This window comes from Apteryx mantelli, unplaced genomic scaffold (genome assembly GCF_036417845.1).
Source record: "Apteryx mantelli isolate bAptMan1 unplaced genomic scaffold, bAptMan1.hap1 HAP1_SCAFFOLD_20, whole genome shotgun sequence".
Classification (NCBI taxonomy): domain Eukaryota; kingdom Metazoa; phylum Chordata; class Aves; order Apterygiformes; family Apterygidae; genus Apteryx; species Apteryx mantelli.
Genome location: NW_027118553.1, coordinates 1,506,701 through 1,519,147, shown reverse-complemented (window position 1 = coordinate 1,519,147; position 12,447 = coordinate 1,506,701).

Here is a 12,447-nt window from a genome sequence, read left to right as displayed (position 1 = left end):
GCCACAAGTGACCTCACAAGCACAAACAGCACCCATGGGCCTAGCACTGGCCTAGCAGGCACTGAGCCACCACTGACCTCACAACCACAAACAGCAGCCATGGGCCTAGCACTGGCCTAGCAGGCACTGAGGCACCACTGACCTCACAACCACAAACAGCAGCCATGCGCCTAGCACTGGCCTAGCAGGCACTGAGCCACAAGTGACCTCACAGCCACAAACAGCAGCCACGGGCCTAGCACTGGCCTAGCAGGCACTGAGGCACAAGTGACCTCACAACCACAAACAGCACCCATGGGCCTAGCACTGGCCTACCAGGCACTGAGCCACAAGTGACCTCACAACCACAAACAGCAGCCATGGGCCTAGCACTGGCCTAGCAGGCACTGAGGCACCACTGACCTCACAACCACAAACAGCAGCCATGGGCCTAGCACTGGCCTAGCAGGCACTGAGCCACCACTGACCTCACAACCACAAACAGCAGCCATGCGCCTAGCACTGGCCTAGCAGGCACTGATCTACCACTGACCTCACAACCACAAACAGCAGCCATGGGCCTAGCACTGGCCTAGCAGGCACTGAGGCACCACTGACCTCACAACCACAAACAGCACCCATGGGCCTAGCACTGGCCTAGCAGGCACTGAGCCACAAGTGACCTCACAACCACAAACAGCAGCCATGCGCCTAGCACTGGCCTAGCAGGCACTGAGCCACAGGCGACCTCACAAACACAAACAGCAGCCATGGGCCTAGCACTGGCCTAGCAGGCACTGAGCCACAAGTGACCTCACAACCACAAACAGCAGCCATGGGCCTAGCACTGGCCTAGCAGGCACTGAGGCACCACTGACCTCACAACCACAAACAGCAGCCACGGGCCTAGCACTGGCCGAGCAGGCACTGAGCCACAAGTGACCTCACAACCACAAACAGCAGCCATGGGCCTAGCACTGGCCTAGCAGGCACTGAGGCACCACTGACCTCACAACCACAAACAGCAGCCATGGGCCTAGCACTGGCCTAGCAGGCACTGAGCCACCACTGACCTCACAACCACAAACAGCAGCCATGCGCCTAGCACTGGCCTAGCAGGCACTGAGGCACCACTGACCTCACAACCACAAACAGCAGCCACGCGCCTAGCACTGGCCTAGCAGGCACTGAGCCACAAGTGACCTCACAACCACAAACAGCAGCCATGCGCCTAGCACTGGCCTAGCAGGCACTGAGCCACCACTGACCTCACAACCACAAACAGCAGCCATGCGCCTAGCACTGGCCTACCAGGCACTGAGCCACAAGTGACCTCACAACCACAAACAGCAGCCATGCGCCTAGCACTGGCCTAGCAGGCACTGAGGCACCACTGACCTCACAACCACAAACAGCAGCCACGGGCCTAGCACTGGCCTAGCAGGCACTGAGGCACCACTGACCTCACAACCACAAACAGCAGCCATGCGCCTAGCACTGGCCTAGCAGGCACTGAGGCACCACGGAGCTCACAACCACAAACAGCAGCCATGGGCCTAGCACTGGCCTAGCAGGCACTGAGGCACCACTGACCTCACAACCACAAACAGCACCCACGGGCCTAGCACTGGCCTAGCAGGCACTGAGCCACAAGTGACCTCACAACCACAAACAGCAGCCATGCGCCAAGCACTGGCCTAGCAGGCACTGAGGCACCACTGACCTCACAACCACAAACAGCAGCCACGGGCCTAGCACTGGCCTAGCAGGCACTGAGGCACCACTGACCTCACAACCACAAACAGCAGCCATGGGCCTAGCACTGGCCTACCAGGCACTGAGCCACAAGTGACCTCACAACCACAAACAGCAGCCATGCGCCTAGCACTGGCCTAGCAGGCACTGAGGCACCACTGACCTCACAACCACAAACAGCAGCCATGGGCCTAGCACTGGCCGAGCAGGCACTGAGGCACCACTGACCTCACAACCACAAACAGCACCCATGGGCCTAGCACTGGCCTAGCAGGCACTGAGGCACCACTGACCTCACAACCACAAACAGCAGCCATGGGCCTAGCACTGGCCTAGCAGGCACTGAGCCACCACTGACCTCACAACCACAAACAGCAGCCATGGGCCTAGCACTGGCCTAGCAGGCACAGAGGAACCACTGACCTCACAAACACAAACAGCAGCCATGGGCCTAGCACTGGCCTAGCAGGCACTGAGGAACCACTGACCTCACAAACACAAACAGCAGCCATGGGCCTAGCACTGGCCTAGCAGGCACTGATCTACCACTGACCTCACAACCACAAACAGCAGCCATGGGCCTAGCACTGGCCTAGCAGGCACTGAGCCACAAGTGACCTCACAACCACAAACAGCAGCCATGCGCCTAGCACTGGCCTAGCAGGCACTGAGGCACCACTGACCTCACAACCACAAACAGCAGCCATGGGCCTAGCACTGGCCGAGCAGGCACTGAGCCACAAGTGACCTCACAACCACAAACAGCAGCCATGGGCCTAGCACTGGCCTAGCAGGCACTGAGGCACCACTGACCTCACAAACACAAACAGCAGCCATGGGCCTAGCACTGGCCTAGCAGGCACTGAGCCACAAGTGACCTCACAACCACAAACAGCAGCCATGCGCCAAGCACTGGCCTAGCAGGCACTGAGGCACCACTGACCTCACAACCACAAAGAGCAGAAATGCGCCTAGCACTGGCCTAGCAGGCACTGAGGCACCACTGACCTCACAACCACAAACAGCAGCCATGGGCCTAGCACTGGCCTAGCAGGCACTGAGCCACCACTGACCTCACAACCACAAACAGCAGCCATGGGCCTAGCACTGGCCTAGCAGGCACTGAGCCACCACTGACCTCACAACCACAAACAGCAGCCATGGGCCTAGCACTGGCCTAGCAGGCACTGAGGCACCACTGACCTCACAACCACAAACAGCACCCACGGGCCTAGCACTGGCCTAGCAGGCACTGAGCCACAAGTGACCTCACAACCACAAACAGCAGCCATGCACCAAGCACTGGCCTAGCAGGCACTGAGGCACCACTGACCTCACAACCACAAACAGCAGCCACGGGCCTAGCACTGGCCTACCAGGCACTGAGCCACAAGTGACCTCACAACCACAAACAGCAGCCATGCGCCTAGCACTGGCCTAGCAGGCACTGAGGCACCACTGACCTCACAACCACAAACAGCAGCCATGGGCCTAGCACTGGCCGAGCAGGCACTGAGCCACAAGTGACCTCACAACCACAAACAGCAGCCATGGGCCTAGCACTGGCCTACCAGGCACTGAGGAACCACTGACCTCACAACCACAAAGAGCAGCCATGGGCCTAGCACTGGCCTAGCAGGCACTGAGGCACCACTGACCTCACAAACACAAACAGCAGCCATGGGCCTAGCACTGGCCTAGCAGGCACTGATCTACCACTGACCTCACAACCACAAACAGCAGCCATGGGCCTAGCACTGGCCTAGCAGGCACTGAGCCACAAGTGACCTCACAACCACAAACAGCAGCCATGCGCCAAGCACTGGCCTAGCAGGCACTGAGGCACCACTGACCTCACAACCACAAAGAGCAGCCATGGGCCTAGCACTGGCCTAGCAGGCACTGAGGCACCACTGACCTCACAACCACAAACAGCAGCCATGAGCGTAGCACTGGCCTAGCAGGCACTGAGCCACAAGTGACCTCACAACCACAAACAGCAGCCATGCGCCAAGCACTGGCCTACCAGGCACTCAGGCACCACTGACCTCACAACCACAAAGAGCAGCCATGGGCCTAGCACTGGCCTAGCAGGCACTGAGCCACCACTGACCTCACAACCACAAACAGCACCCATGAGCGTAGCACTGGCCTAGCAGGCACTGAGGCACCACTGACCTCACAACCACAAACAGCAGCCATGGGCCTAGCACTGGCCTAGCAGGCACTGAGGCACCACTGACCTCACAACCACAAACAGCAGCCATGGGCCTAGCACTGGCCTAGCAGGCACTGAGCCACAAGTGACCTCACAACCACAAACAGCACCCATGGGCCTAGCACTGGCCTAGCAGGCACTGAGCCACCACTGACCTCACAACCACAAACAGCAGCCATGCGCCAAGCACTGGCCTAGCAGGCACTGAGGCACCACTGACCTCACAACCACAAACAGCAGCCACGGGCCTAGCACTGGCCTACCAGGCACTGAGGCACCACTGACCTCACAACCACAAACAGCAGCCATGCACTTAGCACTGGCCTAGCAGGCACTGAGGCACCACGGAGCTCACAACCACAAACAGCACCCATGCGCCTAGCACTGGCCTAGCAGGCACTGAGCCACCACTGACCTCACAACCACAAACAGCAGCCATGGGCCTAGCACTGGCCTAGCAGGCACTGAGCCACAAGTGACCTCACAACCACAAACAGCAGCCATGGGCCTAGCACTGGCCTAGCAGACACTGAGCCACAAGTGACCTCACAACCACAAACAGCAGCCATGGGCCTAGCACTGGCCTAGCAGGCACTGAGCCACAAGTGACCTCACAACCACAAACAGCACCCATGGGCCTAGCACTGGCCTAGCAGGCACTGAGGCACCACTGACCTCACAACCACAAACAGCAGCCATGGGCCTAGCACTGGCCTAGCAGGCACTGAGCCACAAGTGACCTCACAACCACAAACAGCAGCCATGGGCCTAGCACTGGCCTAGCAGGCACTGAGGCACCACTGACCTCACAACCACAAAGAGCAGCCATGCGCCTAGCACTGGCCTAGCAGGCACTGAGGCACCACTGACCTCACAACCACAAACAGCACCCATGCGCCTAGCACTGGCCTAGCAGGCACTGAGGCACCACTGACCTCACAACCACAAACAGCAGCCATGGGCCTAGCACTGGCCTAGCAGGCACTGAGCCACAAGTGACCTCACAACCACAAACAGCAGCCATGCGCCAAGCACTGGCCTAGCAGGCACTGAGCCACAAGTGACCTCACAACCACAAAGAGCAGCCATGGGCCTAGCACTGGCCTAGCAGGCACTGAGGCACCACTGACCTCACAACCACAAACAGCAGCCATGGGCCTAGCACTGGCCTAGCAGGCACTGAGGCACCACTGACCTCACAACCACAAACAGCAGCCATGGGCCTAGCACTGGCCTAGCAGGCACTGAGCCACAAGTGACCTCACAACCACAAACAGCACCCATGGGCCTAGCACTGGCCTAGCAGGCACTGAGGCACCACTGACCTCACAACCACAAACAGCAGCCATGCGCCTAGCACTGGCCTAGCAGGCACTGAGGCACCACTGACCTCACAACCACAAACAGCAGCCATGGGCCTAGCACTGGCCTAGCAGGCACTGAGCCACAAGTGACCTCACAACCACAAACAGCAGCCATGGGCCTAGCACTGGCCTAGCAGGCACTGAGCCACCACTGACCTCACAACCACAAACAGCAGCCATGGGCCTAGCACTGGCCTAGCAGGCACTGAGCCACCACTGACCTCACAACCACAAACAGCAGCCATGGGCCTAGCACTGGCCTAGCAGGCACTGAGGCACCACTGACCTCACAACCACAAACAGCACCCACGGGCCGAGCACTGGCCTAGCAGGCACTGAGCCACAAGTGACCTCACAACCACAAACAGCAGCCATGCGCCAAGCACTGGCCTAGCAGGCACTGAGGCACCACTGACCTCACAACCACAAACAGCAGCCACGGGCCTAGCACTGGCCTACCAGGCACTGAGCCACAAGTGACCTCACAACCACAAACAGCAGCCATGCGCCTAGCACTGGCCTAGCAGGCACTGAGGCACCACTGACCTCACAACCACAAACAGCAGCCATGGGCCTAGCACTGGCCGAGCAGGCACTGAGCCACAAGTGACCTCACAACCACAAACAGCAGCCATGGGCCTAGCACTGGCCTACCAGGCACTGAGGAACCACTGACCTCACAACCACAAAGAGCAGCCATGCGCCTAGCACTGGCCTAGCAGGCACTGAGGCACCACTGACCTCACAAACACAAACAGCAGCCATGGGCCTAGCACTGGCCTAGCAGGCACTGATCTACCACTGACCTCACAACCACAAACAGCAGCCATGGGCCTAGCACTGGCCTAGCAGGCACTGAGCCACAAGTGACCTCACAACCACAAACAGCAGCCATGCGCCAAGCACTGGCCTAGCAGGCACTGAGGCACCACTGACCTCACAACCACAAAGAGCAGCCATGGGCCTAGCACTGGCCTAGCAGGCACTGAGGCACCACTGACCTCACAACCACAAACAGCAGCCATGAGCGTAGCACTGGCCTAGCAGGCACTGAGCCACAAGTGACCTCACAACCACAAACAGCAGCCATGCGCCAAGCACTGGCCTAGCAGGCACTCAGGCACCACTGACCTCACAACCACAAAGAGCAGCCATGGGCCTAGCACTGGCCTAGCAGGCACTGAGCCACCACTGACCTCACAACCACAAACAGCACCCATGAGCGTAGCACTGGCCTAGCAGGCACTGAGGCACCACTGACCTCACAACCACAAACAGCAGCCATGGGCCTAGCACTGGCCTAGCAGGCACTGAGGCACCACTGACCTCACAACCACAAACAGCAGCCATGGGCCTAGCACTGGCCTAGCAGGCACTGAGCCACAAGTGACCTCACAACCACAAACAGCAGCCATGCGCCAAGCACTGGCCTAGCAGGCACTCAGGCACCACTGACCTCACAACCACAAAGAGCAGCCATGGGCCTAGCACTGGCCTAGCAGGCACTGAGCCACCACTGACCTCACAACCACAAACAGCACCCATGAGCGTAGCACTGGCCTAGCAGGCACTGAGGCACCACTGACCTCACAACCACAAACAGCAGCCATGGGCCTAGCACTGGCCTAGCAGGCACTGAGGCACCACTGACCTCACAACCACAAACAGCAGCCATGGGCCTAGCACTGGCCTAGCAGGCACTGAGGCACCACTGACCTCACAACCACAAACAGCAGCCATGGGCCTAGCACTGGCCTAGCAGGCACTGAGCCACAAGTGACCTCACAACCACAAACAGCACCCATGGGCCTAGCACTGGCCTAGCAGGCACTGAGCCACCACTGACCTCACAACCACAAACAGCAGCCATGCGCCAAGCACTGGCCTAGCAGGCACTGAGGCACCACTGACCTCACAACCACAAACAGCAGCCACGGGCCTAGCACTGGCCTAGCAGGCACTGAGGCACCACTGACCTCACAACCACAAACAGCAGCCATGCACTTAGCACTGGCCTAGCAGGCACTGAGGCACCACGGAGCTCACAACCACAAACAGCACCCATGCGCCTAGCACTGGCCTAGCAGGCACTGAGCCACCACTGACCTCACAACCACAAACAGCAGCCATGGGCCTAGCACTGGCCTAGCAGGCACTGAGCCACAAGTGACCTCACAACCACAAACAGCAGCCATGGGCCTAGCACTGGCCTAGCAGGCACTGAGGCACCACTGACCTCACAACCACAAACAGCAGCCATGGGCCTAGCACTGGCCTAGCAGGCACTGAGGCACCACTGACCTCACAACCACAAACAGCAGCCATGGGCCTAGCACTGGCCTAGCAGGCACTGAGCCACAAGTAACCTCACAACCACAAACAGCAGCCATGCGCCTAGCACTGGCCTAGCAGGCACTGAGACACCACTGACCTCACAACCACAAACAGCAGCCACGCGCCTAGCACTGGCCTAGCAGGCACTGAGCCACCACTGACCTCACAACCACAAACAGCAGCCATGGGCCTAGCACTGGCCTAGCAGGCACTGAGGCACCACTGACCTCACAACCACAAACAGCACCCATGCGCCTAGCACTGGCCTAGCAGGCACTGAGGCACCACTGACCTCACAACCACAAAGAGCAGCCATGGGCCTAGCACTGGCCTAGCAGGCACTGAGGCACCACTGACCTCACAACCACAAACAGCAGCCATGGGCCTAGCACTGGCCTACCAGGCACTGAGCCACAAGTGACCTCACAACCACAAACAGCACCCATGGGCCTAGCACTGGCCTAGCAGGCACTGAGCCACAAGTGACCTCACAACCACAAACAGCAGCCATGCGCCTAGCACTGGCCTAGCAGGCACTGAGGCACCACTGACCTCACAACCACAAACAGCAGCCATGGGCCTAGCACTGGCCTAGCAGGCACTGAGCCACAAGTGACCTCACAACCACAAACAGCAGCCATGCGCCTAGCACTGGCCTAGCAGGCACTGAGACACCACTGACCTCACAACCACAAACAGCACCCATGGGCCTAGCACTGGCCGAGCAGGCACTGAGCCACAAGTGACCTCACAACCACAAACAGCAGCCATGGGCCTAGCACTGGCCTAGCAGGCACTGAGCCACAAGTGACCTCACAACCACAAACAGCAGCCATGGGCCTAGCACTGGCCTAGCAGGCACTGAGGCACCACTGACCTCACAACCACAAACAGCAGCCATGGGCCTAGCACTGGCCTAGCAGGCACTGAGGCACCACTGACCTCACAAACACAAACAGCACCCACGGGCCTAGCACTGGCCTAGCAGGCACTGAGCCACAAGTGACCTCACAACCACAAACAGCAGCCATGCGCCAAGCACTGGCCTAGCAGGCACTGAGGCACCACTGACCTCACAACCACAAACAGCAGCCACGGGCCTAGCACTGGCCTACCAGGCACTGAGCCACAAGTGACCTCACAACCACAAACAGCAGCCATGCGCCTAGCACTGGCCTAGCAGGCACTGAGGCACCACTGACCTCACAACCACAAACAGCAGCCATGCGCCTAGCACTGGCCGAGCAGGCACTGAGCCCCAAGTGACCTCACAACCACAAACAGCAGCCATGGGCCTAGCACTGGCCTAGCAGGCACTGAGGCACCACTGACCTCACAACCACAAAGAGCAGCCATGCGCCTAGCACTGGCCTAGCAGGCACTGAGGCACCACTGACCTCACAAACACAAACAGCAGCCATGGGCCTAGCACTGGCCTAGCAGGCACTGATCTACCACTGACCTCACAACCACAAACAGCAGCCATGGGCCTAGCACTGGCCTAGCAGGCACTGAGCCACAAGTGACCTCACAACCACAAACAGCAGCCATGGGCCTAGCACTGGCCTACCAGGCACTGAGGCACCACTGACCTCACAACCACAAAGAGCAGCCATGGGCCTAGCACTGGCCTAGCAGGCACTGAGCCACCACTGACCTCACAACCACAAACAGCACCCATGAGCGTAGCACTGGCCTAGCAGGCACTGAGGCACCACTGACCTCACAACCACAAACAGCAGCCATGGGCCTAGCACTGGCCTAGCAGGCACTGAGGCACCACTGACCTCACAACCACAAACAGCAGCCATGGGCCTAGCACTGGCCTAGCAGGCACTGAGCCACCACTGACCTCACAACCACAAACAGCACCCATGGGCCTAGCACTGGCCTAGCAGGCACTGAGCCACCACTGACCTCACAACCACAAACAGCACCCATGCGCCAAGCACTGGCCTAGCAGGCACTGAGGCACCACTGACCTCACAACCACAAACAGCAGCCACGGGCCTAGCACTGGCCTACCAGGCACTGAGGCACCACTGACCTCACAACCACAAACAGCAGCCATGCACTTAGCACTGGCCTAGCAGGCACTGAGGCACCACGGAGCTCACAACCACAAACAGCACCCATGGGCCTAGCACTGGCCTAGCAGGCACTGAGCCACCACTGACCTCACAACCACAAACAGCAGCCATGGGCCTAGCACTGGCCTAGCAGGCACTGAGCCACAAGTGACCTCACAACCACAAACAGCAGCCATGGGCCTAGCACTGGCCTAGCAGACACTGAGCCACAAGTGACCTCACAACCACAAACAGCAGCCATGGGCCTAGCACTGGCCTAGCAGGCACTGAGCCACAAGTGACCTCACAACCACAAACAGCACCCATGGGCCTAGCACTGGCCTAGCAGGCACTGAGGCACCACTGACCTCACAACCACAAACAGCAGCCATGGGCCTAGCACTGGCCTAGCAGGCACTGAGCCACAAGTGACCTCACAACCACAAACAGCAGCCATGCGCCTAGCACTGGCCTAGCAGGCACTGAGCCACAAGTGACCTCACAACCACAAACAGCAGCCATGGGCCTAGCACTGGCCTAGCAGGCACTGAGCCACAAGTGACCTCACAACCACAAACAGCAGCCATGGGCCTAGCACTGGCCTAGCAGGCACTGAGCCACAAGTGACCTCACAACCACAAACAGCAGCCATGGGCCTAGCACTGGCCTAGCAGGCACTGAGCCACAAGTGACCTCACAACCACAAACAGCAGCCATGGGCCTAGCACTGGCCTAGCAGGCACTGAGGCACCACTGACCTCACAACCACAAAGAGCAGCCATGCGCCTAGCACTGGCCTAGCAGGCACTGAGGCACCACTGACCTCACAACCACAAACAGCACCCATGCGCCTAGCACTGGCCTAGCAGGCACTGAGGCACCACTGACCTCACAACCACAAACAGCAGCCATGGGCCTAGCACTGGCCTAGCAGGCACTGAGGCACAAGTGACCTCACAACCACAAACAGCAGCCATGGGCCTAGCACTGGCCGAGCAGGCACTGAGCCACAAGTGACCTCACAACCACAAACAGCAGCCATGCGCCAAGCACTGGCCTAGCAGGCACTAAGGCACCACTGACCTCACAACCACAAAGAGCAGAAATGCGCCTAGCACTGGCCTAGCAGGCACTGAGCCACCACTGACCTCACAACCACAAACAGCAGCCATGGGCCTAGCACTGGCCTAGCAGGCACTGAGCCACAAGTGACCTCACAAGCACAAACAGCAGCCATGGGCCTAGCACTGGCCTAGCAGGCACTGAGCCACCACTGACCTCACAACCACAAACAGCAGCCATGGGCCTAGCACTGGCCTAGCAGGCACTGAGGCACCACTGACCTCACAACCACAAACAGCACCCACGGGCCTAGCACTGGCCTAGCAGGCACTGAGCCACAAGTGACCTCACAACCACAAACAGCAGCCATGCGCCAAGCACTGGCCTAGCAGGCACTGAGGCACCACTGACCTCACAACCACAAACAGCAGCCATGGGCCTAGCACTGGCCGAGCAGGCACTGAGCCACAAGTGACCTCACAACCACAAACAGCACCCATGGGCCTAGCACTGGCCTAGCAGGCACTGAGGCACCACTGACCTCACAACCACAAACAGCAGCCATGCGCCTAGCACTGGCCTACCAGGCACTGAGCCACAAGTGACCTCACAACCACAAACAGCAGCCATGGGCCTAGCACTGGCCTACCAGGCACTGAGGCACCACTGACCTCACAACCACAAACAGCAGCCATGCACTTAGCACTGGCCTAGCAGGCACTGAGCCACAAGTGACCTCACAACCACAAACAGCAGCCATGGGCCTAGCACTGGCCTAGCAGGCACTGAGCCACAAGTGACCTCACAACCACAAACAGCAGCCATGGGCCTAGCACTGGCCTAGCAGGCACTGAGCCACCACTGACCTCACAACCACAAACAGCAGCCATGGGCCTAGCACTGGCCTAGCAGGCACTGAGCCACAAGTGACCTCACAACCACAAACAGCAGCCATGGGCCTAGCACTGGCCTACCAGGCACTGAGCCACAAGTGACCTCACAACCACAAACAGCAGCCATGGGCCTAGCACTGGCCTACCAGGCACTGAGGCACCACTGACCTCACAACCACAAAGAGCAGCCATGCGCCTAGCACTGGCCTAGCAGGCACTGAGGCACCACTGACCTCACAAACACAAACAGCAGCCATGGGCCTAGCACTGGCCTAGCAGGCACTGATCTACCACTGACCTCACAACCACAAACAGCAGCCATGGGCCTAGCACTGGCCTAGCAGGCACTGAGCCACAAGTGACCTCACAACCACAAACAGCAGCCATGGGCCTAGCACTGGCCTACCAGGCACTGAGGCACCACTGACCTCACAACCACAAAGAGCAGCCATGGGCCTAGCACTGGCCTAGCAGGCACTGAGCCACCACTGACCTCACAACCACAAACAGCACCCATGAGCGTAGCACTGGCCTAGCAGGCACTGAGGCACCACTGACCTCACAACCACAAACAGCAGCCATGGGCCTAGCACTGGCCTAGCAGGCACTGAGGCACCACTGACCTCACAACCACAAACAGCAGCCATGGGCCTAGCACTGGCCTACCAGGCACTGAGCCACCACTGACCTCACAACCACAAACAGCAGCCATGCACTTAGCACTGGCCTAGCAGGCACTGAGCCACAAGTGACCTCACAACCACAAACAGCAG